The sequence below is a fragment of the Anomaloglossus baeobatrachus genome, unplaced genomic scaffold (genome assembly GCF_048569485.1).
Source record: "Anomaloglossus baeobatrachus isolate aAnoBae1 unplaced genomic scaffold, aAnoBae1.hap1 Scaffold_2452, whole genome shotgun sequence".
NCBI lineage: Eukaryota > Metazoa > Chordata > Amphibia > Anura > Aromobatidae > Anomaloglossus > Anomaloglossus baeobatrachus.
In genome coordinates this window covers 23,970-49,443 of record NW_027442067.1, presented here as the reverse complement: position 1 = coordinate 49,443, position 25,474 = coordinate 23,970, and the positions used below count along the sequence as shown (strand labels likewise).

Sequence of the window (25,474 nt, the reverse complement as noted above, 5' to 3'; positions counted from 1 at the left end):
TTCCCAGCCCCCAAACCCTGCCCTCTGTACCTTTCTCACCACCCGCTTCCCTTCTCCTGTCATCCCCCTACCACCCGGGAAAAAAAGAGATTGCCCCCTCCTTCCACTAGCCCACCCTCCCACCCAAAGAACAACTTCTTCTGCGCAGCTTGTTTTCTAGGCAGCAGCGCTATTGTGATGTCATCGGGGGGCATTGTGACAAGCCGCCAGTGTTCCGTCTCTTCATGTTGTGCACAGTTCAAACGGAAAATACATCAACAGGCAGACTACAGAAAAGCTTACTATCAAAGGTTAGAGGGGGGCTTTCTCAGAGGGCTTTTTACAGTTTTTCTATTCCCAATTAGCCGTTTAAGTGTACTTATTGAAAGTAGTAATTCTTTCATAGGCCGCCCTTTCTTAGTATTTGACGTTCCTTATATTGCGGTATGAGGCTTCGCAGTAGGTTGCAAACATTCATCACCCATGACTGTCCCCAATTGAGCTCAGAAGCTCAATGTCTATCATGACCTCTCTTTTAGAATGTCCAAGAGCAAGCAAACTATTCCTCCAGGAGAGGGCGCCAACAGACTACTAAAGAGATCATCATTACTCAAAGAAAACCCCAAAAACCAATGCATGATAGGAATAAACAGGTAACTTTCTTTGGAGTGGAAGCGGAGAGATCGCACCAGATGCCAATTCTAGATGTTATCACACCTGTGGTCACTGCAGCAGCAGGTGAATCCACTTTGTCCAAAAGGGATCTATTCCATTCAATTGCAAATGATCTAGATAAGACAGAGAACTGCAGCACGGGGACATAGCCGAGTTGGTCAGGTTGAGTGGTGATGAGTTTGCTATTTGGATGAATAAAGAAAGTCAAAAGTGTGAAAGATAAAAAACAAAAGGAGGAAGTGTGAAAAGTGAATGGGCCAAATTGAGGTGCATATGAAGACGTATGCTTTCTTCCAATTCATTAAATCGGGCTAATATGAATCAGGTGAATTGAGTTCTGCTTTTGGAAACTGGGTTAAGAAGGGGTGCACCGTTCCTGGAGGTACTGCAATACCAGGTCAATGCGTGGAGTGGACAGAGCAAGCTCTTTTTCCATCTCCCTGTTCTAAAAATCCATTTAATATATGGTCCCCAGATAGGGGACGTATCAGATATTAAACTGATAAGAACAGATACTACACTTGATCTTAGCCAAAAGGCCGAGAAGCGATAACCAGAATTGGTTTGGGCCTCGAGTGGCACCCTGGCCTATGCCGGACACATCTTAGGGAGAGAGAGCGAGAGGGAGACAAACCCACGCCTACACAAGACATTTTGTCACCCAAGCCAACCCTTGAAAAGGCTGCTTTGCAGAGCCAAAACAAGAAGAATGGTGCGTTTTGCAGCCGCCGCCCACTGCAATGAATCTGAATAACTCCTCCTTTAGGGCGCAAGCAACTCCCCTCCCCCTTGCAGTCTTTCCAATTCACGATACAAAAAGACGGACAGGACAGGTTGCCTGACTTTCCGTCACTGCCACCCTTTGCCATCCTTACCCGTAGAAAGCCCTTTCATCATCCCCAAACCCTAATCTTTTCCCTTTCCTTCCCAGCCCCCAAACCCTGCCCTCTGTACCTTTCTCACCACCCGCTTCCCTTCTCCTGTCATCCCCCTACCACCCGGGAAAAAAAGAGATTGCCCCCTCCTTCCACTAGCCCACCCTCCCACCCAAAGAACAACTTCTTCTGCGCAGCTTGTTTTCTAGGCAGCAGCGCTATTGTGATGTCATCGGGGGGCATTGTGACAAGCCGCCAGTGTTCCGTCTCTTCATGTTGTGCACAGTTCAAACGGAAAATACATCAACAGGCAGACTACAGAAAAGCTTACTATCAAAGGTTAGAGGGGGGCTTTCTCAGAGGGCTTTTTACAGTTTTTCTATTCCCAATTAGCCGTTTAAGTGTACTTATTGAAAGTAGTAATTCTTTCATAGGCCGCCCTTTCTTAGTATTTGACGTTCCTTATATTGCGGTATGAGGCTTCGCAGTAGGTTGCAAACATTCATCACCCATGACTGTCCCCAATTGAGCTCAGAAGCTCAATGTCTATCATGACCTCTCTTTTAGAATGTCCAAGAGCAAGCAAACTATTCCTCCAGGAGAGGGCGCCAACAGACTACTAAAGAGATCATCATTACTCAAAGAAAACCCCAAAAACCAATGCATGATAGGAATAAACAGGTAACTTTCTTTGGAGTGGAAGCGGAGAGATCGCACCAGATGCCAATTCTAGATGTTATCACACCTGTGGTCACTGCAGCAGCAGGTGAATCCACTTTGTCCAAAAGGGATCTATTCCATTCAATTGCAAATGATCTAGATAAGACAGAGAACTGCAGCACGGGGACATAGCCGAGTTGGTCAGGTTGAGTGGTGATGAGTTTGCTATTTGGATGAATAAAGAAAGTCAAAAGTGTGAAAGATAAAAAACAAAAGGAGGAAGTGTGAAAAGTGAATGGGCCAAATTGAGGTGCATATGAAGACGTATGCTTTCTTCCAATTCATTAAATCGGGCTAATATGAATCAGGTGAATTGAGTTCTGCTTTTGGAAACTGGGTTAAGAAGGGGTGCACCGTTCCTGGAGGTACTGCAATACCAGGTCAATGCGTGGAGTGGACAGAGCAAGCTCTTTTTCCATCTCCCTGTTCTAAAAATCCATTTAATATATGGTCCCCAGATAGGGGACGTATCAGATATTAAACTGATAAGAACAGATACTACACTTGATCTTAGCCAAAAGGCCGAGAAGCGATAACCAGAATTGGTTTGGGCCTCGAGTGGCACCCTGGCCTATGCCGGACACATCTTAGGGAGAGAGAGCGAGAGGGAGACAAACCCACGCCTACACAAGACATTTTGTCACCCAAGCCAACCCTTGAAAAGGCTGCTTTGCAGAGCCAAAACAAGAAGAATGGTGCGTTTTGCAGCCGCCGCCCACTGCAATGAATCTGAATAACTCCTCCTTTAGGGCGCAAGCAACTCCCCTCCCCCTTGCAGTCTTTCCAATTCACGATACAAAAAGACGGACAGGACAGGTTGCCTGACTTTCCGTCACTGCCACCCTTTGCCATCCTTACCCGTAGAAAGCCCTTTCATCATCCCCAAACCCTAATCTTTTCCCTTTCCTTCCCAGCCCCCAAACCCTGCCCTCTGTACCTTTCTCACCACCCGCTTCCCTTCTCCTGTCATCCCCCTACCACCCGGGAAAAAAAGAGATTGCCCCCTCCTTCCACTAGCCCACCCTCCCACCCAAAGAACAACTTCTTCTGCGCAGCTTGTTTTCTAGGCAGCAGCGCTATTGTGATGTCATCGGGGGGCATTGTGACAAGCCGCCAGTGTTCCGTCTCTTCATGTTGTGCACAGTTCAAACGGAAAATACATCAACAGGCAGACTACAGAAAAGCTTACTATCAAAGGTTAGAGGGGGGCTTTCTCAGAGGGCTTTTTACAGTTTTTCTATTCCCAATTAGCCGTTTAAGTGTACTTATTGAAAGTAGTAATTCTTTCATAGGCCGCCCTTTCTTAGTATTTGACGTTCCTTATATTGCGGTATGAGGCTTCGCAGTAGGTTGCAAACATTCATCACCCATGACTGTCCCCAATTGAGCTCAGAAGCTCAATGTCTATCATGACCTCTCTTTTAGAATGTCCAAGAGCAAGCAAACTATTCCTCCAGGAGAGGGCGCCAACAGACTACTAAAGAGATCATCATTACTCAAAGAAAACCCCAAAAACCAATGCATGATAGGAATAAACAGGTAACTTTCTTTGGAGTGGAAGCGGAGAGATCGCACCAGATGCCAATTCTAGATGTTATCACACCTGTGGTCACTGCAGCAGCAGGTGAATCCACTTTGTCCAAAAGGGATCTATTCCATTCAATTGCAAATGATCTAGATAAGACAGAGAACTGCAGCACGGGGACATAGCCGAGTTGGTCAGGTTGAGTGGTGATGAGTTTGCTATTTGGATGAATAAAGAAAGTCAAAAGTGTGAAAGATAAAAAACAAAAGGAGGAAGTGTGAAAAGTGAATGGGCCAAATTGAGGTGCATATGAAGACGTATGCTTTCTTCCAATTCATTAAATCGGGCTAATATGAATCAGGTGAATTGAGTTCTGCTTTTGGAAACTGGGTTAAGAAGGGGTGCACCGTTCCTGGAGGTACTGCAATACCAGGTCAATGCGTGGAGTGGACAGAGCAAGCTCTTTTTCCATCTCCCTGTTCTAAAAATCCATTTAATATATGGTCCCCAGATAGGGGACGTATCAGATATTAAACTGATAAGAACAGATTTTTGATTTAATGAAGCTTTCCAAAGCACCGCAAAAATGCATGACCGAAGTCACACCAAAAACAGTGCAAAGGCTAGGATTCGTGTGGACCCCTCCGTGAGAAGAGGATCCCCAAAAATCAACCCCGTCCCTCCGAGCCAGAAGGCCACAGCGAGGGTCAGGGATCTTCGGTGCTCCCCCAAGCCGAAGCCTGGTTGAGCCTTGTTGTTGCTCCCAGCGTCCACCGAGGCATCTTACCCAAGTGGAGTAGGGAGCTACTAGTCGTTGGTTTCGCAGCCGAGACTGCCCGGACCGTCAACCGGTGTTGGTTTCTCAGCCCAAGGCTGACCGGACCTCCAACCGGGTGTTGGTTTCTCAGCCCAAGGCTGACCGGACCTCCAACCGGGTGTTGGTTTCTCAGCCCAAGGCTAACCGGACCTCCAACCGGGTGTTGGTTTCTCAGCCAAAGCTGACCCGGACCTCCAACCGGGTGTTGGTTTCTCAGCCCAAAGCTGACCGGACCTCCGACCGGGATTATAAAAATTTCCCTTCTTAGCCAGAAGGCCGGGATAGGGCAATATGCTTGGAAAGTATGAATAGGCAAGGCGCGGCGTGCGACAGAGTCTGAGGCTTACCAGGGTCCCAACCTAGCAAGTTCAGACTCCCTCCAGGGTGTCCATTCCTGGGGCACATTGCACCATAACCCCCACACTTACTCAGTCTAATAGCCTCGATCCTGGTAGGGCCATGGTTTCCTCTAGATGGATATACTATCCTCCCAAAGTACTAACAAGCGCAACCTTCCAGTGTGCTTTGCATCATTGTACTAAGGTGGCCGGAGCCTTAAACCACCTTTTCGAACGATACTACACTTGATCTTAGCCAAAAGGCCGAGAAGCGATAACCAGAATTGGTTTGGGCCTCGAGTGGCACCCTGGCCTATGCCGGACACATCTTAGGGAGAGAGAGCGAGAGGGAGACAAACCCACGCCTACACAAGACATTTTGTCACCCAAGCCAACCCTTGAAAAGGCTGCTTTGCAGAGCCAAAACAAGAAGAATGGTGCGTTTTGCAGCCGCCGCCCACTGCAATGAATCTGAATAACTCCTCCTTTAGGGCGCAAGCAACTCCCCTCCCCCTTGCAGTCTTTCCAATTCACGATACAAAAAGACGGACAGGACAGGTTGCCTGACTTTCCGTCACTGCCACCCTTTGCCATCCTTACCCGTAGAAAGCCCTTTCATCATCCCCAAACCCTAATCTTTTCCCTTTCCTTCCCAGCCCCCAAACCCTGCCCTCTGTACCTTTCTCACCACCCGCTTCCCTTCTCCTGTCATCCCCCTACCACCCGGGAAAAAAAGAGATTGCCCCCTCCTTCCACTAGCCCACCCTCCCACCCAAAGAACAACTTCTTCTGCGCAGCTTGTTTTCTAGGCAGCAGCGCTATTGTGATGTCATCGGGGGGCATTGTGACAAGCCGCCAGTGTTCCGTCTCTTCATGTTGTGCACAGTTCAAACGGAAAATACATCAACAGGCAGACTACAGAAAAGCTTACTATCAAAGGTTAGAGGGGGGCTTTCTCAGAGGGCTTTTTACAGTTTTTCTATTCCCAATTAGCCGTTTAAGTGTACTTATTGAAAGTAGTAATTCTTTCATAGGCCGCCCTTTCTTAGTATTTGACGTTCCTTATATTGCGGTATGAGGCTTCGCAGTAGGTTGCAAACATTCATCACCCATGACTGTCCCCAATTGAGCTCAGAAGCTCAATGTCTATCATGACCTCTCTTTTAGAATGTCCAAGAGCAAGCAAACTATTCCTCCAGGAGAGGGCGCCAACAGACTACTAAAGAGATCATCATTACTCAAAGAAAACCCCAAAAACCAATGCATGATAGGAATAAACAGGTAACTTTCTTTGGAGTGGAAGCGGAGAGATCGCACCAGATGCCAATTCTAGATGTTATCACACCTGTGGTCACTGCAGCAGCAGGTGAATCCACTTTGTCCAAAAGGGATCTATTCCATTCAATTGCAAATGATCTAGATAAGACAGAGAACTGCAGCACGGGGACATAGCCGAGTTGGTCAGGTTGAGTGGTGATGAGTTTGCTATTTGGATGAATAAAGAAAGTCAAAAGTGTGAAAGATAAAAAACAAAAGGAGGAAGTGTGAAAAGTGAATGGGCCAAATTGAGGTGCATATGAAGACGTATGCTTTCTTCCAATTCATTAAATCGGGCTAATATGAATCAGGTGAATTGAGTTCTGCTTTTGGAAACTGGGTTAAGAAGGGGTGCACCGTTCCTGGAGGTACTGCAATACCAGGTCAATGCGTGGAGTGGACAGAGCAAGCTCTTTTTCCATCTCCCTGTTCTAAAAATCCATTTAATATATGGTCCCCAGATAGGGGACGTATCAGATATTAAACTGATAAGAACAGATACTACACTTGATCTTAGCCAAAAGGCCGAGAAGCGATAACCAGAATTGGTTTGGGCCTCGAGTGGCACCCTGGCCTATGCCGGACACATCTTAGGGAGAGAGAGCGAGAGGGAGACAAACCCACGCCTACACAAGACATTTTGTCACCCAAGCCAACCCTTGAAAAGGCTGCTTTGCAGAGCCAAAACAAGAAGAATGGTGCGTTTTGCAGCCGCCGCCCACTGCAATGAATCTGAATAACTCCTCCTTTAGGGCGCAAGCAACTCCCCTCCCCCTTGCAGTCTTTCCAATTCACGATACAAAAAGACGGACAGGACAGGTTGCCTGACTTTCCGTCACTGCCACCCTTTGCCATCCTTACCCGTAGAAAGCCCTTTCATCATCCCCAAACCCTAATCTTTTCCCTTTCCTTCCCAGCCCCCAAACCCTGCCCTCTGTACCTTTCTCACCACCCGCTTCCCTTCTCCTGTCATCCCCCTACCACCCGGGAAAAAAAGAGATTGCCCCCTCCTTCCACTAGCCCACCCTCCCACCCAAAGAACAACTTCTTCTGCGCAGCTTGTTTTCTAGGCAGCAGCGCTATTGTGATGTCATCGGGGGGCATTGTGACAAGCCGCCAGTGTTCCGTCTCTTCATGTTGTGCACAGTTCAAACGGAAAATACATCAACAGGCAGACTACAGAAAAGCTTACTATCAAAGGTTAGAGGGGGGCTTTCTCAGAGGGCTTTTTACAGTTTTTCTATTCCCAATTAGCCGTTTAAGTGTACTTATTGAAAGTAGTAATTCTTTCATAGGCCGCCCTTTCTTAGTATTTGACGTTCCTTATATTGCGGTATGAGGCTTCGCAGTAGGTTGCAAACATTCATCACCCATGACTGTCCCCAATTGAGCTCAGAAGCTCAATGTCTATCATGACCTCTCTTTTAGAATGTCCAAGAGCAAGCAAACTATTCCTCCAGGAGAGGGCGCCAACAGACTACTAAAGAGATCATCATTACTCAAAGAAAACCCCAAAAACCAATGCATGATAGGAATAAACAGGTAACTTTCTTTGGAGTGGAAGCGGAGAGATCGCACCAGATGCCAATTCTAGATGTTATCACACCTGTGGTCACTGCAGCAGCAGGTGAATCCACTTTGTCCAAAAGGGATCTATTCCATTCAATTGCAAATGATCTAGATAAGACATAGATAAGACAGAGAACTGCAGCACGGGGACATAGCCGAGTTGGTCAGGTTGAGTGGTGAAGAGTTTGCTATTTGGATGAATAAAGAAAGTCAAAAGTGTGAAAGATAAAAAACAAAAGGAGGAAGTGTGAAAAGTGAATGGGCCAAATTGAGGTGCATATGAAGACGTATGCTTTCTTCCATTCATTAAATCGGGCTAATATGAATCAGGTGAATTGAGTTCTGCTTTTGGAAACTGGTTTAAGAAGGGGGTGCACCGTTCCTGGAGGTACTGCAATACCAGGTCAATGCGTGGAGTGGACAGAGCAAGCTCTTTTCCATCTCCCTGTTCTAAAAATCCATTTAATATATGGTCCCCAGATAGGGGACGTATCAGATATTAAACTGATAAGAACAGATACTACACTTGATCTTAGCCAAAAGGCCGAGAAATAACCAGAATTGGTTTGGGCCTCGAGTGGCACCCTGGCCTATGCCGGACACATCTTAGGGAGAGAGAGCGAGAGGGAGACAAACCCACGCCTACACAAGACATTTTGTCACCCAAGCCAACCCTTGAAAAGGCTGCTTTGCAGAGCCAAAACAAGAAGAATGGTGCGTTTTGCAGCCGCCGCCCACTGCAATGAATCTGAATAACTCCTCCTTTAGGGCGCAAGCAACTCCCCTCCCCCTTGCAGTCTTTCCAATTCACGATACAAAAAGACGGACAGGACAGGTTGCCTGACTTTCCGTCACTGCCACCCTTTGCCATCCTTACCCGTAGAAAGCCCTTTCATCATCCCCAAACCCTAATCTTTTCCCTTTCCTTCCCAGCCCCCAAACCCTGCCCTCTGTACCTTTCTCACCACCCGCTTCCCTTCTCCTGTCATCCCCCTACCACCCGGGAAAAAAAGAGATTGCCCCCTCCTTCCACTAGCCCACCCTCCCACCCAAAGAACAACTTCTTCTGCGCAGCTTGTTTTCTAGGCAGCAGCGCTATTGTGATGTCATCGGGGGGCATTGTGACAAGCCGCCAGTGTTCCGTCTCTTCATGTTGTGCACAGTTCAAACGGAAAATACATCAACAGGCAGACTACAGAAAAGCTTACTATCAAAGGTTAGAGGGGGGCTTTCTCAGAGGGCTTTTTACAGTTTTTCTATTCCCAATTAGCCGTTTAAGTGTACTTATTGAAAGTAGTAATTCTTTCATAGGCCGCCCTTTCTTAGTATTTGACGTTCCTTATATTGCGGTATGAGGCTTCGCAGTAGGTTGCAAACATTCATCACCCATGACTGTCCCCAATTGAGCTCAGAAGCTCAATGTCTATCATGACCTCTCTTTTAGAATGTCCAAGAGCAAGCAAACTATTCCTCCAGGAGAGGGCGCCAACAGACTACTAAAGAGATCATCATTACTCAAAGAAAACCCCAAAAACCAATGCATGATAGGAATAAACAGGTAACTTTCTTTGGAGTGGAAGCGGAGAGATCGCACCAGATGCCAATTCTAGATGTTATCACACCTGTGGTCACTGCAGCAGCAGGTGAATCCACTTTGTCCAAAAGGGATCTATTCCATTCAATTGCAAATGATCTAGATAAGACAGAGAACTGCAGCACGGGGACATAGCCGAGTTGGTCAGGTTGAGTGGTGATGAGTTTGCTATTTGGATGAATAAAGAAAGTCAAAAGTGTGAAAGATAAAAAACAAAAGGAGGAAGTGTGAAAAGTGAATGGGCCAAATTGAGGTGCATATGAAGACGTATGCTTTCTTCCAATTCATTAAATCGGGCTAATATGAATCAGGTGAATTGAGTTCTGCTTTTGGAAACTGGGTTAAGAAGGGGTGCACCGTTCCTGGAGGTACTGCAATACCAGGTCAATGCGTGGAGTGGACAGAGCAAGCTCTTTTTCCATCTCCCTGTTCTAAAAATCCATTTAATATATGGTCCCCAGATAGGGGACGTATCAGATATTAAACTGATAAGAACAGATACTACACTTGATCTTAGCCAAAAGGCCGAGAAGCGATAACCAGAATTGGTTTGGGCCTCGAGTGGCACCCTGGCCTATGCCGGACACATCTTAGGGAGAGAGAGCGAGAGGGAGACAAACCCACGCCTACACAAGACATTTTGTCACCCAAGCCAACCCTTGAAAAGGCTGCTTTGCAGAGCCAAAACAAGAAGAATGGTGCGTTTTGCAGCCGCCGCCCACTGCAATGAATCTGAATAACTCCTCCTTTAGGGCGCAAGCAACTCCCCTCCCCCTTGCAGTCTTTCCAATTCACGATACAAAAAGACGGACAGGACAGGTTGCCTGACTTTCCGTCACTGCCACCCTTTGCCATCCTTACCCGTAGAAAGCCCTTTCATCATCCCCAAACCCTAATCTTTTCCCTTTCCTTCCCAGCCCCCAAACCCTGCCCTCTGTACCTTTCTCACCACCCGCTTCCCTTCTCCTGTCATCCCCCTACCACCCGGGAAAAAAAGAGATTGCCCCCTCCTTCCACTAGCCCACCCTCCCACCCAAAGAACAACTTCTTCTGCGCAGCTTGTTTTCTAGGCAGCAGCGCTATTGTGATGTCATCGGGGGGCATTGTGACAAGCCGCCAGTGTTCCGTCTCTTCATGTTGTGCACAGTTCAAACGGAAAATACATCAACAGGCAGACTACAGAAAAGCTTACTATCAAAGGTTAGAGGGGGGCTTTCTCAGAGGGCTTTTTACAGTTTTTCTATTCCCAATTAGCCGTTTAAGTGTACTTATTGAAAGTAGTAATTCTTTCATAGGCCGCCCTTTCTTAGTATTTGACGTTCCTTATATTGCGGTATGATGCTTCGCAGTAGGTTGCAAACATTCATCACCCATGACTGTCCCCAATTGAGCTCAGAAGCTCAATGTCTATCATGACCTCTCTTTTAGAATGTCCAAGAGCAAGCAAACTATTCCTCCAGGAGAGGGCGCCAACAGACTACTAAAGAGATCATCATTACTCAAAGAAAACCCCAAAAACCAATGCATGATAGGAATAAACAGGTAACTTTCTTTGGAGTGGAAGCGGAGAGATCGCACCAGATGCCAATTCTAGATGTTATCACACCTGTGGTCACTGCAGCAGCAGGTGAATCCACTTTGTCCAAAAGGGATCTATTCCATTCAATTGCAAATGATCTAGATAAGACAGAGAACTGCAGCACGGGGACATAGCCGAGTTGGTCAGGTTGAGTGGTGATGAGTTTGCTATTTGGATGAATAAAGAAAGTCAAAAGTGTGAAAGATAAAAAACAAAAGGAGGAAGTGTGAAAAGTGAATGGGCCAAATTGAGGTGCATATGAAGACGTATGCTTTCTTCCAATTCATTAAATCGGGCTAATATGAATCAGGTGAATTGAGTTCTGCTTTTGGAAACTGGGTTAAGAAGGGGTGCACCGTTCCTGGAGGTACTGCAATACCAGGTCAATGCGTGGAGTGGACAGAGCAAGCTCTTTTTCCATCTCCCTGTTCTAAAAATCCATTTAATATATGGTCCCCAGATAGGGGACGTATCAGATATTAAACTGATAAGAACAGATACTACACTTGATCTTAGCCAAAAGGCCGAGAAGCGATAACCAGAATTGGTTTGGGCCTCGAGTGGCACCCTGGCCTATGCCGGACACATCTTAGGGAGAGAGAGCGAGAGGGAGACAAACCCACGCCTACACAAGACATTTTGTCACCCAAGCCAACCCTTGAAAAGGCTGCTTTGCAGAGCCAAAACAAGAAGAATGGTGCGTTTTGCAGCCGCCGCCCACTGCAATGAATCTGAATAACTCCTCCTTTAGGGCGCAAGCAACTCCCCTCCCCCTTGCAGTCTTTCCAATTCACGATACAAAAAGACGGACAGGACAGGTTGCCTGACTTTCCGTCACTGCCACCCTTTGCCATCCTTACCCGTAGAAAGCCCTTTCATCATCCCCAAACCCTAATCTTTTCCCTTTCCTTCCCAGCCCCCAAACCCTGCCCTCTGTACCTTTCTCACCACCCGCTTCCCTTCTCCTGTCATCCCCCTACCACCCGGGAAAAAAAGAGATTGCCCCCTCCTTCCACTAGCCCACCCTCCCACCCAAAGAACAACTTCTTCTGCGCAGCTTGTTTTCTAGGCAGCAGCGCTATTGTGATGTCATCGGGGGGCATTGTGACAAGCCGCCAGTGTTCCGTCTCTTCATGTTGTGCACAGTTCAAACGGAAAATACATCAACAGGCAGACTACAGAAAAGCTTACTATCAAAGGTTAGAGGGGGGCTTTCTCAGAGGGCTTTTTACAGTTTTTCTATTCCCAATTAGCCGTTTAAGTGTACTTATTGAAAGTAGTAATTCTTTCATAGGCCGCCCTTTCTTAGTATTTGACGTTCCTTATATTGCGGTATGAGGCTTCGCAGTAGGTTGCAAACATTCATCACCCATGACTGTCCCCAATTGAGCTCAGAAGCTCAATGTCTATCATGACCTCTCTTTTAGAATGTCCAAGAGCAAGCAAACTATTCCTCCAGGAGAGGGCGCCAACAGACTACTAAAGAGATCATCATTACTCAAAGAAAACCCCAAAAACCAATGCATGATAGGAATAAACAGGTAACTTTCTTTGGAGTGGAAGCGGAGAGATCGCACCAGATGCCAATTCTAGATGTTATCACACCTGTGGTCACTGCAGCAGCAGGTGAATCCACTTTGTCCAAAAGGGATCTATTCCATTCAATTGCAAATGATCTAGATAAGACAGAGAACTGCAGCACGGGGACATAGCCGAGTTGGTCAGGTTGAGTGGTGATGAGTTTGCTATTTGGATGAATAAAGAAAGTCAAAAGTGTGAAAGATAAAAAACAAAAGGAGGAAGTGTGAAAAGTGAATGGGCCAAATTGAGGTGCATATGAAGACGTATGCTTTCTTCCAATTCATTAAATCGGGCTAATATGAATCAGGTGAATTGAGTTCTGCTTTTGGAAACTGGGTTAAGAAGGGGTGCACCGTTCCTGGAGGTACTGCAATACCAGGTCAATGCGTGGAGTGGACAGAGCAAGCTCTTTTTCCATCTCCCTGTTCTAAAAATCCATTTAATATATGGTCCCCAGATAGGGGACGTATCAGATATTAAACTGATAAGAACAGATACTACACTTGATCTTAGCCAAAAGGCCGAGAAGCGATAACCAGAATTGGTTTGGGCCTCGAGTGGCACCCTGGCCTATGCCGGACACATCTTAGGGAGAGAGAGCGAGAGGGAGACAAACCCACGCCTACACAAGACATTTTGTCACCCAAGCCAACCCTTGAAAAGGCTGCTTTGCAGAGCCAAAACAAGAAGAATGGTGCGTTTTGCAGCCGCCGCCCACTGCAATGAATCTGAATAACTCCTCCTTTAGGGCGCAAGCAACTCCCCTCCCCCTTGCAGTCTTTCCAATTCACGATACAAAAAGACGGACAGGACAGGTTGCCTGACTTTCCGTCACTGCCACCCTTTGCCATCCTTACCCGTAGAAAGCCCTTTCATCATCCCCAAACCCTAATCTTTTCCCTTTCCTTCCCAGCCCCCAAACCCTGCCCTCTGTACCTTTCTCACCACCCGCTTCCCTTCTCCTGTCATCCCCCTACCACCCGGGAAAAAAAGAGATTGCCCCCTCCTTCCACTAGCCCACCCTCCCACCCAAAGAACAACTTCTTCTGCGCAGCTTGTTTTCTAGGCAGCAGCGCTATTGTGATGTCATCGGGGGGCATTGTGACAAGCCGCCAGTGTTCCGTCTCTTCATGTTGTGCACAGTTCAAACGGAAAATACATCAACAGGCAGACTACAGAAAAGCTTACTATCAAAGGTTAGAGGGGGGCTTTCTCAGAGGGCTTTTTACAGTTTTTCTATTCCCAATTAGCCGTTTAAGTGTACTTATTGAAAGTAGTAATTCTTTCATAGGCCGCCCTTTCTTAGTATTTGACGTTCCTTATATTGCGGTATGAGGCTTCGCAGTAGGTTGCAAACATTCATCACCCATGACTGTCCCCAATTGAGCTCAGAAGCTCAATGTCTATCATGACCTCTCTTTTAGAATGTCCAAGAGCAAGCAAACTATTCCTCCAGGAGAGGGCGCCAACAGACTACTAAAGAGATCATCATTACTCAAAGAAAACCCCAAAAACCAATGCATGATAGGAATAAACAGGTAACTTTCTTTGGAGTGGAAGCGGAGAGATCGCACCAGATGCCAATTCTAGATGTTATCACACCTGTGGTCACTGCAGCAGCAGGTGAATCCACTTTGTCCAAAAGGGATCTATTCCATTCAATTGCAAATGATCTAGATAAGACAGAGAACTGCAGCACGGGGACATAGCCGAGTTGGTCAGGTTGAGTGGTGATGAGTTTGCTATTTGGATGAATAAAGAAAGTCAAAAGTGTGAAAGATAAAAAACAAAAGGAGGAAGTGTGAAAAGTGAATGGGCCAAATTGAGGTGCATATGAAGACGTATGCTTTCTTCCAATTCATTAAATCGGGCTAATATGAATCAGGTGAATTGAGTTCTGCTTTTGGAAACTGGGTTAAGAAGGGGTGCACCGTTCCTGGAGGTACTGCAATACCAGGTCAATGCGTGGAGTGGACAGAGCAAGCTCTTTTTCCATCTCCCTGTTCTAAAAATCCATTTAATATATGGTCCCCAGATAGGGGACGTATCAGATATTAAACTGATAAGAACAGATACTACACTTGATCTTAGCCAAAAGGCCGAGAAGCGATAACCAGAATTGGTTTGGGCCTCGAGTGGCACCCTGGCCTATGCCGGACACATCTTAGGGAGAGAGAGCGAGAGGGAGACAAACCCACGCCTACACAAGACATTTTGTCACCCAAGCCAACCCTTGAAAAGGCTGCTTTGCAGAGCCAAAACAAGAAGAATGGTGCGTTTTGCAGCCGCCGCCCACTGCAATGAATCTGAATAACTCCTCCTTTAGGGCGCAAGCAACTCCCCTCCCCCTTGCAGTCTTTCCAATTCACGATACAAAAAGACGGACAGGACAGGTTGCCTGACTTTCCGTCACTGCCACCCTTTGCCATCCTTACCCGTAGAAAGCCCTTTCATCATCCCCAAACCCTAATCTTTTCCCTTTCCTTCCCAGCCCCCAAACCCTGCCCTCTGTACCTTTCTCACCACCCGCTTCCCTTCTCCTGTCATCCCCCTACCACCCGGGAAAAAAAGAGATTGCCCCCTCCTTCCACTAGCCCACCCTCCCACCCAAAGAACAACTTCTTCTGCGCAGCTTGTTTTCTAGGCAGCAGCGCTATTGTGATGTCATCGGGGGGCATTGTGACAAGCCGCCAGTGTTCCGTCTCTTCATGTTGTGCACAGTTCAAACGGAAAATACATCAACAGGCAGACTACAGAAAAGCTTACTATCAAAGGTTAGAGGGGGGCTTTCTCAGAGGGCTTTTTACAGTTTTTCTATTCCCAATTAGCCGTTTAAGTGTACTTATTGAAAGTAGTAATTCTTTCATAGGCCGCCCTTTCTTAGTATTTGACGTTCCTTATATTGCGGTATGAGGCTTCGCAGTAGGTTGCAAACATTCATCACCCATGACTGTCCCCAATTGAGCTCAGAAGCTCAATGTCTATCATGACCTCTCTTTTAGAATGTCCAAGAGCAAGCAAACTATTCCTCCAGGAGAGGGCGCCAACAGACTACTAAAGAGATCATCATTACTCAAAGAAAACCCCAAAAACCAATGCATGATAGGAATAAACAGGTAACTTTCTTTGGAGTGGAAGCGGAGAGATCGCACCAGATGCCAATTCTAGATGTTATCACACCTGTGGTCACTGCAGCAGCAGGTGAATCCACTTTGTCCAAAAGGGATCTATTCCATTCAATTGCAAATGATCTAGATAAGACAGAGAACTGCAGCACGGGGACATAGCCGAGTTGGTCAGGTTGAGTGGTGATGAGTTTGCTATTTGGATGAATAAAGAAAGTCAAAAGTGTGAAAGATAAAAAACAAAAGGAGGAAGTGTGAAAAGTGAATGGGCCAAATTGAGGTGCATATGAAGACGTATGCTTTCTTCCAATTCATTAAATCGGGCTAATATGAATCAGGTGAATTGAGTTCTGCTTTTGGAAACTGGGTTAAGAAGGGGTGCACCGTTCCTGGAGGTACTGCAATACCAGGTCAATGCGTGGAGTGGACAGAGCAAGCTCTTTTTCCATCTCCCTGTTCTAAAAATCCATTTAATATATGGTCCCCAGATAGGGGACGTATCAGATATTAAACTGATAAGAACAGATACTACACTTGATCTTAGCCAAAAGGCCGAGAAGCGATAACCAGAATTGGTTTGGGCCTCGAGTGGCACCCTGGCCTATGCCGGACACATCTTAGGGAGAGAGAGCGAGAGGGAGACAAACCCACGCCTACACAAGACATTTTGTCACCCAAGCCAACCCTTGAAAAGGCTGCTTTGCAGAGCCAAAACAAGAAGAATGGTGCGTTTTGCAGCCGCCGCCCACTGCAATGAATCTGAATAACTCCTCCTTTAGGGCGCAAGCAACTCCCCTCCCCCTTGCAGTCTTTCCAATTCACGATACAAAAAGACGGACAGGACAGGTTGCCTGACTTTCCGTCACTGCCACCCTTTGCCATCCTTACCCGTAGAAAGCCCTTTCATCATCCCCAAACCCTAATCTTTTCCCTTTCCTTCCCAGCCCCCAAACCCTGCCCTCTGTACCTTTCTCACCACCCGCTTCCCTTCTCCTGTCATCCCCCTACCACCCGGGAAAAAAAGAGATTGCCCCCTCCTTCCACTAGCCCACCCTCCCACCCAAAGAACAACTTCTTCTGCGCAGCTTGTTTTCTAGGCAGCAGCGCTATTGTGATGTCATCGGGGGGCATTGTGACAAGCCGCCAGTGTTCCGTCTCTTCATGTTGTGCACAGTTCAAACGGAAAATACATCAACAGGCAGACTACAGAAAAGCTTACTATCAAAGGTTAGAGGGGGGCTTTCTCAGAGGGCTTTTTACAGTTTTTCTATTCCCAATTAGCCGTTTAAGTGTACTTATTGAAAGTAGTAATTCTTTCATAGGCCGCCCTTTCTTAGTATTTGACGTTCCTTATATTGCGGTATGAGGCTTCGCAGTAGGTTGCAAACATTCATCACCCATGACTGTCCCCAATTGAGCTCAGAAGCTCAATGTCTATCATGACCTCTCTTTTAGAATGTCCAAGAGCAAGCAAACTATTCCTCCAGGAGAGGGCGCCAACAGACTACTAAAGAGATCATCATTACTCAAAGAAAACCCCAAAAACCAATGCATGATAGGAATAAACAGGTAACTTTCTTTGGAGTGGAAGCGGAGAGATCGCACCAGATGCCAATTCTAGATGTTATCACACCTGTGGTCACTGCAGCAGCAGGTGAATCCACTTTGTCCAAAAGGGATCTATTCCATTCAATTGCAAATGATCTAGATAAGACAGAGAACTGCAGCACGGGGACATAGCCGAGTTGGTCAGGTTGAGTGGTGATGAGTTTGCTATTTGGATGAATAAAGAAAGTCAAAAGTGTGAAAGATAAAAAACAAAAGGAGGAAGTGTGAAAAGTGAATGGGCCAAATTGAGGTGCATATGAAGACGTATGCTTTCTTCCAATTCATTAAATCGGGCTAATATGAATCAGGTGAATTGAGTTCTGCTTTTGGAAACTGGGTTAAGAAGGGGTGCACCGTTCCTGGAGGTACTGCAATACCAGGTCAATGCGTGGAGTGGACAGAGCAAGCTCTTTTTCCATCTCCCTGTTCTAAAAATCCATTTAATATATGGTCCCCAGATAGGGGACGTATCAGATATTAAACTGATAAGAACAGATACTACACTTGATCTTAGCCAAAAGGCCGAGAAGCGATAACCAGAATTGGTTTGGGCCTCGAGTGGCACCCTGGCCTATGCCGGACACATCTTAGGGAGAGAGAGCGAGAGGGAGACAAACCCACGCCTACACAAGACATTTTGTCACCCAAGCCAACCCTTGAAAAGGCTGCTTTGCAGAGCCAAAACAAGAAGAATGGTGCGTTTTGCAGCCGCCGCCCACTGCAATGAATCTGAATAACTCCTCCTTTAGGGCGCAAGCAACTCCCCTCCCCCTTGCAGTCTTTCCAATTCACGATACAAAAAGACGGACAGGACAGGTTGCCTGACTTTCCGTCACTGCCACCCTTTGCCATCCTTACCCGTAGAAAGCCCTTTCATCATCCCCAAACCCTAATCTTTTCCCTTTCCTTCCCAGCCCCCAAACCCTGCCCTCTGTACCTTTCTCACCACCCGCTTCCCTTCTCCTGTCATCCCCCTACCACCCGGGAAAAAAAGAGATTGCCCCCTCCTTCCACTAGCCCACCCTCCCACCCAAAGAACAACTTCTTCTGCGCAGCTTGTTTTCTAGGCAGCAGCGCTATTGTGATGTCATCGGGGGGCATTGTGACAAGCCGCCAGTGTTCCGTCTCTTCATGTTGTGCACAGTTCAAACGGAAAATACATCAACAGGCAGACTACAGAAAAGCTTACTATCAAAGGTTAGAGGGGGGCTTTCTCAGAGGGCTTTTTACAGTTTTTCTATTCCCAATTAGCCGTTTAAGTGTACTTATTGAAAGTAGTAATTCTTTCATAGGCCGCCCTTTCTTAGTATTTGACGTTCCTTATATTGCGGTATGAGGCTTCGCAGTAGGTTGCAAACATTCATCACCCATGACTGTCCCCAATTGAGCTCAGAAGCTCAATGTCTATCATGACCTCTCTTTTAGAATGTCCAAGAGCAAGCAAACTATTCCTCCAGGAGAGGGCGCCAACAGACTACTAAAGAGATCATCATTACTCAAAGAAAACCCCAAAAACCAATGCATGATAGGAATAAACAGGTAACTTTCTTTGGAGTGGAAGCGGAGAGATCGCACCAGATGCCAATTCTAGATGTTATCACACCTGTGGTCACTGCAGCAGCAGGTGAATCCACTTTGTCCAAAAGGGATCTATTCCATTCAATTGCAAATGATCTAGATAAGACAGAGAACTGCAGCACGGGGACATAGCCGAGTTGGTCAGGTTGAGTGGTGATGAGTTTGCTATTTGGATGAATAAAGAAAGTCAAAAGTGTGAAAGATAAAAAACAAAAGGAGGAAGTGTGAAAAGTGAATGGGCCAAATTGAGGTGCATATGAAGACGTATGCTTTCTTCCAATTCATTAAATCGGGCTAATATGAATCAGGTGAATTGAGTTCTGCTTTTGGAAACTGGGTTAAGAAGGGGTGCACCGTTCCTGGAGGTACTGCAATACCAGGTCAATGCGTGGAGTGGACAGAGCAAGCTCTTTTTCCATCTCCCTGTTCTAAAAATCCATTTAATATATGGTCCCCAGATAGGGGACGTATCAGATATTAAACTGATAAGAACAGATACTACACTTGATCTTAGCCAAAAGGCCGAGAAGCGATAACCAGAATTGGTTTGGGCCTCGAGTGGCACCCTGGCCTATGCCGGACACATCTTAGGGAGAGAGAGCGAGAGGGGACAAACCCACGCCTACACAAGACATTTTGTCACCCAAGCCAACCCTTGAAAAGGCTGCTTTGCAGAGCCAAAACAAGAAGAATGGTGCGTTTTGCAGCCGCCGCCCACTGCAATGAATCTGAATAACTCCTCCTTTAGGGCGCAAGCAACTCCCCTCCCCCTTGCAGTCTTTCCAATTCACGATACAAAAAGACGGACAGGACAGGTTGCCTGACTTTCCGTCACTGCCACCCTTTGCCATCCTTACCCGTAGAAAGCCCTTTCATCATCCCCAAACCCTAATCTTTTCCCTTTCCTTCCCAGCCCCCAAACCCTGCCCTCTGTACCTTTCTCACCACCCGCTTCCCTTCTCCTGTCATCCCCCTACCACCCGGGAAAAAAAGAGATTGCCCCCTCCTTCCACTAGCCCACCCTCCCACCCAAAGAACAACTTCTTCTGCGCAGCTTGTTTTCTAGGCAGCAGCGCTATTGTGATGTCATCGGGGGGCATTGTGACAAGCCGCCAGTGTTCCGTCTCTTCATGTTGTGCACAGTTCAAACGGAAAATACATCAACAGGCAGACTACAGAAAAGCTTACTATCAAAGGTTAGAGGGGGGCTTTCTCAGAGGGCTTTTTACAGTTTTTCTATTCCCAATTAGCCGTTTAAGTGTACTTATTGAAAGTAGTAATTCTTTCATAGGCCGCCCTTTCTTAGTATTTGACGTTCCTTATATTGCGGTATGAGGCTTCGCAGTAGGTTGCAAACATTCATCACCCATGACTGTCCCCAATTGAGCTCAGAAGCTCAATGTCTATCATGACCTCTCTTTTAGAATGTCCAAGAGCAAGCAAACTATTCCTCCAGGAGAGGGCGCCAACAGACTACTAAAGAGATCATCATTACTCAAAGAAAACCCCAAAAACCAATGCATGATAGGAATAAACAGGTAACTTTCTTTGGAGTGGAAGCGGAGAGATCGCACCAGATGCCAATTCTAGATGTTATCACACCTGTGGTCACTGCAGCAGCAGGTGAATCCACTTTGTCCAAAAGGGATCTATTCCATTCAATTGCAAATGATCTAGATAAGACAGAGAACTGCAGCACGGGGACATAGCCGAGTTGGTCAGGTTGAGTGGTGATGAGTTTGCTATTTGGATGAATAAAGAAAGTCAAAAGTGTGAAAGATAAAAAACAAAAGGAGGAAGTGTGAAAAGTGAATGGGCCAAATTGAGGTGCATATGAAGACGTATGCTTTCTTCCAATTCATTAAATCGGGCTAATATGAATCAGGTGAATTGAGTTCTGCTTTTGGAAACTGGGTTAAGAAGGGGTGCACCGTTCCTGGAGGTACTGCAATACCAGGTCAATGCGTGGAGTGGACAGAGCAAGCTCTTTTTCCATCTCCCTGTTCTAAAAATCCATTTAATATATGGTCCCCAGATAGGGGACGTATCAGATATTAAACTGATAAGAACAGATACTACACTTGATCTTAGCCAAAAGGCCGAGAAGCGATAACCAGAATTGGTTTGGGCCTCGAGTGGCACCCTGGCCTATGCCGGACACATCTTAGGGAGAGAGAGCGAGAGGGAGACAAACCCACGCCTACACAAGACATTTTGTCACCCAAGCCAACCCTTGAAAAGGCTGCTTTGCAGAGCCAAAACAAGAAGAATGGTGCGTTTTGCAGCCGCCGCCCACTGCAATGAATCTGAATAACTCCTCCTTTAGGGCGCAAGCAACTCCCCTCCCCCTTGCAGTCTTTCCAATTCACGATACAAAAAGACGGACAGGACAGGTTGCCTGACTTTCCGTCACTGCCACCCTTTGCCATCCTTACCCGTAGAAAGCCCTTTCATCATCCCCAAACCCTAATCTTTTCCCTTTCCTTCCCAGCCCCCAAACCCTGCCCTCTGTACCTTTCTCACCACCCGCTTCCCTTCTCCTGTCATCCCCCTACCACCCGGGAAAAAAAGAGATTGCCCCCTCCTTCCACTAGCCCACCCTCCCACCCAAAGAACAACTTCTTCTGCGCAGCTTGTTTTCTAGGCAGCAGCGCTATTGTGATGTCATCGGGGGGCATTGTGACAAGCCGCCAGTGTTCCGTCTCTTCATGTTGTGCACAGTTCAAACGGAAAATACATCAACAGGCAGACTACAGAAAAGCTTACTATCAAAGGTTAGAGGGGGGCTTTCTCAGAGGGCTTTTTACAGTTTTTCTATTCCCAATTAGCCGTTTAAGTGTACTTAATTCTTTCATAGGCCGCCCTTTCTTAGTATTTGACGTTCCTTATATTGCGGTATGAGGCTTCGCAGTAGGTTGCAAACATTCATCACCCATGACTGTCCCCAATTGAGCTCAGAAGCTCAATGTCTATCATGACCTCTCTTTTAGAATGTCCAAGAGCAAGCAAACTATTCCTCCAGGAGAGGGCGCCAACAGACTACTAAAGAGATCATCATTACTCAAAGAAAACCCCAAAAACCAATGCATGATAGGAATAAACAGGTAACTTTCTTTGGAGTGGAAGCGGAGAGATCGCACCAGATGCCAATTCTAGATGTTATCACACCTGTGGTCACTGCAGCAGCAGGTGAATCCACTTTGTCCAAAAGGGATCTATTCCATTCAATTGCAAATGATCTAGATAAGACAGAGAACTGCAGCACGGGGACATAGCCGAGTTGGTCAGGTTGAGTGGTGATGAGTTTGCTATTTGGATGAATAAAGAAAGTCAAAAGTGTGAAAGATAAAAAACAAAAGGAGGAAGTGTGAAAAGTGAATGGGCCAAATTGAGGTGCATATGAAGACGTATGCTTTCTTCCAATTCATTAAATCGGGCTAATATGAATCAGGTGAATTGAGTTCTGCTTTTGGAAACTGGGTTAAGAAGGGGTGCACCGTTCCTGGAGGTACTGCAATACCAGGTCAATGCGTGGAGTGGACAGAGCAAGCTCTTTTTCCATCTCCCTGTTCTAAAAATCCATTTAATATATGGTCCCCAGATAGGGGACGTATCAGATATTAAACTGATAAGAACAGATACTACACTTGATCTTAGCCAAAAGGCCGAGAAGCGATAACCAGAATTGGTTTGGGCCTCGAGTGGCACCCTGGCCTATGCCGGACACATCTTAGGGAGAGAGAGCGAGAGGGAGACAAACCCACGCCTACACAAGACATTTTGTCACCCAAGCCAACCCTTGAAAAGGCTGCTTTGCAGAGCCAAAACAAGAAGAATGGTGCGTTTTGCAGCCGCCGCCCACTGCAATGAATCTGAATAACTCCTCCTTTAGGGCGCAAGCAACTCCCCTCCCCCTTGCAGTCTTTCCAATTCACGATACAAAAAGACGGACAGGACAGGTTGCCTGACTTTCCGTCACTGCCACCCTTTGCCATCCTTACCCGTAGAAAGCCCTTTCATCATCCCCAAACCCTAATCTTTTCCCTTTCCTTCCCAGCCCCCAAACCCTGCCCTCTGTACCTTTCTCACCACCCGCTTCCCTTCTCCTGTCATCCCCCTACCACCCGGGAAAAAAAGAGATTGCCCCCTCCTTCCACTAGCCCACCCTCCCACCCAAAGAACAACTTCTTCTGCGCAGCTTGTTTTCTAGGCAGCAGCGCTATTGTGATGTCATCGGGGGGCATTGTGACAAGCCGCCAGTGTTCCGTCTCTTCATGTTGTGCACAGTTCAAACGGAAAATACATCAACAGGCAGACTACAGAAAAGCTTACTATCAAAGGTTAGAGGGGGGCTTTCTCAGAGGGCTTTTTACAGTTTTTCTATTCCCAATTAGCCGTTTAAGTGTACTTATTGAAAGTAGTAATTCTTTCATAGGCCGCCCTTTCTTAGTATTTGACGTTCCTTATATTGCGGTATGAGGCTTCGCAGTAGGTTGCAAACATTCATCACCCATGACTGTCCCCAATTGAGCTCAGAAGCTCAATGTCTATCATGACCTCTCTTTTAGAATGTCCAAGAGCAAGCAAACTATTCCTCCAGGAGAGGGCGCCAACAGACTACTAAAGAGATCATCATTACTCAAAGAAAACCCCAAAAACCAATGCATGATAGGAATAAACAGGTAACTTTCTTTGGAGTGGAAGCGGAGAGATCGCACCAGATGCCAATTCTAGATGTTATCACACCTGTGGTCACTGCAGCAGCAGGTGAATCCACTTTGTCCAAAAGGGATCTATTCCATTCAATTGCAAATGATCTAGATAAGACAGAGAACTGCAGCACGGGGACATAGCCGAGTTGGTCAGGTTGAGTGGTGATGAGTTTGCTATTTGGATGAATAAAGAAAGTCAAAAGTGTGAAAGATAAAAAACAAAAGGAGGAAGTGTGAAAAGTGAATGGGCCAAATTGAGGTGCATATGAAGACGTATGCTTTCTTCCAATTCATTAAATCGGGCTAATATGAATCAGGTGAATTGAGTTCTGCTTTTGGAAACTGGGTTAAGAAGGGGTGCACCGTTCCTGGAGGTACTGCAATACCAGGTCAATGCGTGGAGTGGACAGAGCAAGCTCTTTTTCCATCTCCCTGTTCTAAAAATCCATTTAATATATGGTCCCCAGATAGGGGACGTATCAGATATTAAACTGATAAGAACAGATACTACACTTGATCTTAGCCAAAAGGCCGAGAAGCGATAACCATAATTGGTTTGGGCCTCGAGTGGCACCCCTGGCCTATGCCGGACACATCTTAGGGAGAGAGAGCGAGAGGGAGACAAACCCACGCCTACACAAGACATTTTGTCACCCAAGCCAACCCTTGAAAAGGCTGCTTTGCAGAGCCAAAACAAGAAGAATGGTGCGTTTTGCAGCCGCCGCCCACTGCAATGAATCTGAATAACTCCTCCTTTAGGGCGCAAGCAACTCCCCTCCCCCTTGCAGTCTTTCCAATTCACGATACAAAAAGACGGACAGGACAGGTTGCCTGACTTTCCGTCACTGCCACCCTTTGCCATCCTTACCCGTAGAAAGCCCTTTCATCATCCCCCAACCCTAATCTTTTCCCTTTCCTTCCCAGCCCCCAAACCCTGCCCTCTGTACCTTTCTCACCACCCGCTTCCCTTCTCCTGTCATCCCCCTACCACCCGGGGAAAAAAAGAGATTGCCCCCTCCTTCCACTAGCCCACCCTCCCACCCAAAGAACAACTTCTTCTGCGCAGCTTGTTTTCTAGGCAGCAGCGCTATTGTGATGTCATCGGGGGGCATTGTGACAAGCCGCCAGTGTTCCGTCTCTTCATGTTGTGCACAGTTCAAACGGAAAATACATCAACAGGCAGACTACAGAAAAGCTTACTATCAAAGGTTAGAGGGGGGCTTTCTCAGAGGGCTTTTTACAGTTTTTCTATTCCCAATTAGCCGTTTAAGTGTACTTATTGAAAGTAGTAATTCTTTCATAGGCCGCCCCTTTCTTAGTATTTGACGTTCCTTATATTGCGGTATGAGGCTTCGCAGTAGGTTGCAAACATTCATCACCCATGGACTGTCCCCCAATTGAGCTCAGAAGCTCAATGTCTATCATGACCTCTCTTTTAGAATGTCCAAGAGCAAGCAAACTATTCCTCCAGGAGAGGGCGCCAACAGACTACTAAAGAGATCATCATTACTCAAAGAAAACCCCAAAAACCAATGCATGATAGGAATAAACAGGTAACTTTCTTTGGAGTGGAAGCGGAGAGATCGCACCAGATGCCAATTCTAGATGTTATCACACCTGTGGTCACTGCAGCAGCAGGTGAATCCACTTTGTCCAAAAGGGATCTATTCCATTCAATTGCAAATGATCTAGATAAGACAGAGAACTGCAGCACGGGGACATAGCCGAGTTGGTCAGGTTGAGTGGTGATGAGTTTGCTATTTGGATGAATAAAGAAAGTCAAAAGTGTGAAAGATAAAAAACAAAAGGAGGAAGTGTGAAAAGTGAATGGGCCAAATTGAGGTGCATATGAAGACGTATGCTTTCTTCCAATTCATTAAAT

General features: G+C 46.5%; 15 non-coding genes and 1 pseudogene across 15 annotated transcripts; all 16 read right to left on the bottom strand.

Moving 5' to 3' along the window:
• Window positions 1–1,014: 1,014 nt before the first annotated feature.
• On the bottom strand, window positions 1,015–1,205 carry LOC142262512 (U2 spliceosomal RNA). Its single transcript, XR_012729871.1, has one exon. It is a non-coding gene; the product is annotated as a U2 spliceosomal RNA (small nuclear RNA).
• Window positions 1,206–2,592: 1,387 nt separating this feature from the next.
• Window positions 2,593–2,783, bottom strand: LOC142262511 (U2 spliceosomal RNA). The gene has a single exon (XR_012729870.1). It is a non-coding gene; the product is annotated as a U2 spliceosomal RNA (small nuclear RNA).
• Window positions 2,784–4,170: 1,387 nt separating this feature from the next.
• Window positions 4,171–4,366, bottom strand: LOC142262459 (U2 spliceosomal RNA). The gene has a single exon (XR_012729840.1). It is a non-coding gene; the product is annotated as a U2 spliceosomal RNA (small nuclear RNA).
• Window positions 4,367–5,129: 763 nt separating this feature from the next.
• LOC142262494 (U2 spliceosomal RNA) lies at window positions 5,130–5,205 on the bottom strand (annotated as a pseudogene).
• A 1,387-nt stretch (window positions 5,206–6,592) lies between these two features.
• LOC142262509 (U2 spliceosomal RNA) lies at window positions 6,593–6,783 on the bottom strand. The gene has a single exon (XR_012729869.1). It is a non-coding gene; the product is annotated as a U2 spliceosomal RNA (small nuclear RNA).
• A 1,398-nt stretch (window positions 6,784–8,181) lies between these two features.
• Window positions 8,182–8,371, bottom strand: LOC142262446 (U2 spliceosomal RNA). Its single transcript, XR_012729833.1, has one exon. It is a non-coding gene; the product is annotated as a U2 spliceosomal RNA (small nuclear RNA).
• Window positions 8,372–9,755: 1,384 nt separating this feature from the next.
• LOC142262507 (U2 spliceosomal RNA) lies at window positions 9,756–9,946 on the bottom strand. The gene has a single exon (XR_012729867.1). It is a non-coding gene; the product is annotated as a U2 spliceosomal RNA (small nuclear RNA).
• Window positions 9,947–11,333: 1,387 nt separating this feature from the next.
• LOC142262506 (U2 spliceosomal RNA) lies at window positions 11,334–11,524 on the bottom strand. The gene has a single exon (XR_012729866.1). It is a non-coding gene; the product is annotated as a U2 spliceosomal RNA (small nuclear RNA).
• A 1,387-nt stretch (window positions 11,525–12,911) lies between these two features.
• On the bottom strand, window positions 12,912–13,102 carry LOC142262505 (U2 spliceosomal RNA). Its single transcript, XR_012729865.1, has one exon. It is a non-coding gene; the product is annotated as a U2 spliceosomal RNA (small nuclear RNA).
• Window positions 13,103–14,489: 1,387 nt separating this feature from the next.
• LOC142262504 (U2 spliceosomal RNA) lies at window positions 14,490–14,680 on the bottom strand. Its single transcript, XR_012729864.1, has one exon. It is a non-coding gene; the product is annotated as a U2 spliceosomal RNA (small nuclear RNA).
• Window positions 14,681–16,067: 1,387 nt separating this feature from the next.
• LOC142262503 (U2 spliceosomal RNA) lies at window positions 16,068–16,258 on the bottom strand. The gene has a single exon (XR_012729863.1). It is a non-coding gene; the product is annotated as a U2 spliceosomal RNA (small nuclear RNA).
• Window positions 16,259–17,645: 1,387 nt separating this feature from the next.
• On the bottom strand, window positions 17,646–17,836 carry LOC142262502 (U2 spliceosomal RNA). The gene has a single exon (XR_012729862.1). It is a non-coding gene; the product is annotated as a U2 spliceosomal RNA (small nuclear RNA).
• Window positions 17,837–19,223: 1,387 nt separating this feature from the next.
• LOC142262501 (U2 spliceosomal RNA) lies at window positions 19,224–19,414 on the bottom strand. Its single transcript, XR_012729861.1, has one exon. It is a non-coding gene; the product is annotated as a U2 spliceosomal RNA (small nuclear RNA).
• Window positions 19,415–20,800: 1,386 nt separating this feature from the next.
• On the bottom strand, window positions 20,801–20,991 carry LOC142262500 (U2 spliceosomal RNA). Its single transcript, XR_012729860.1, has one exon. It is a non-coding gene; the product is annotated as a U2 spliceosomal RNA (small nuclear RNA).
• Window positions 20,992–22,366: 1,375 nt separating this feature from the next.
• On the bottom strand, window positions 22,367–22,557 carry LOC142262498 (U2 spliceosomal RNA). The gene has a single exon (XR_012729859.1). It is a non-coding gene; the product is annotated as a U2 spliceosomal RNA (small nuclear RNA).
• Window positions 22,558–23,944: 1,387 nt separating this feature from the next.
• LOC142262497 (U2 spliceosomal RNA) lies at window positions 23,945–24,135 on the bottom strand. The gene has a single exon (XR_012729858.1). It is a non-coding gene; the product is annotated as a U2 spliceosomal RNA (small nuclear RNA).
• Between the last annotated feature and the right edge of the window lie 1,339 nt (window positions 24,136–25,474).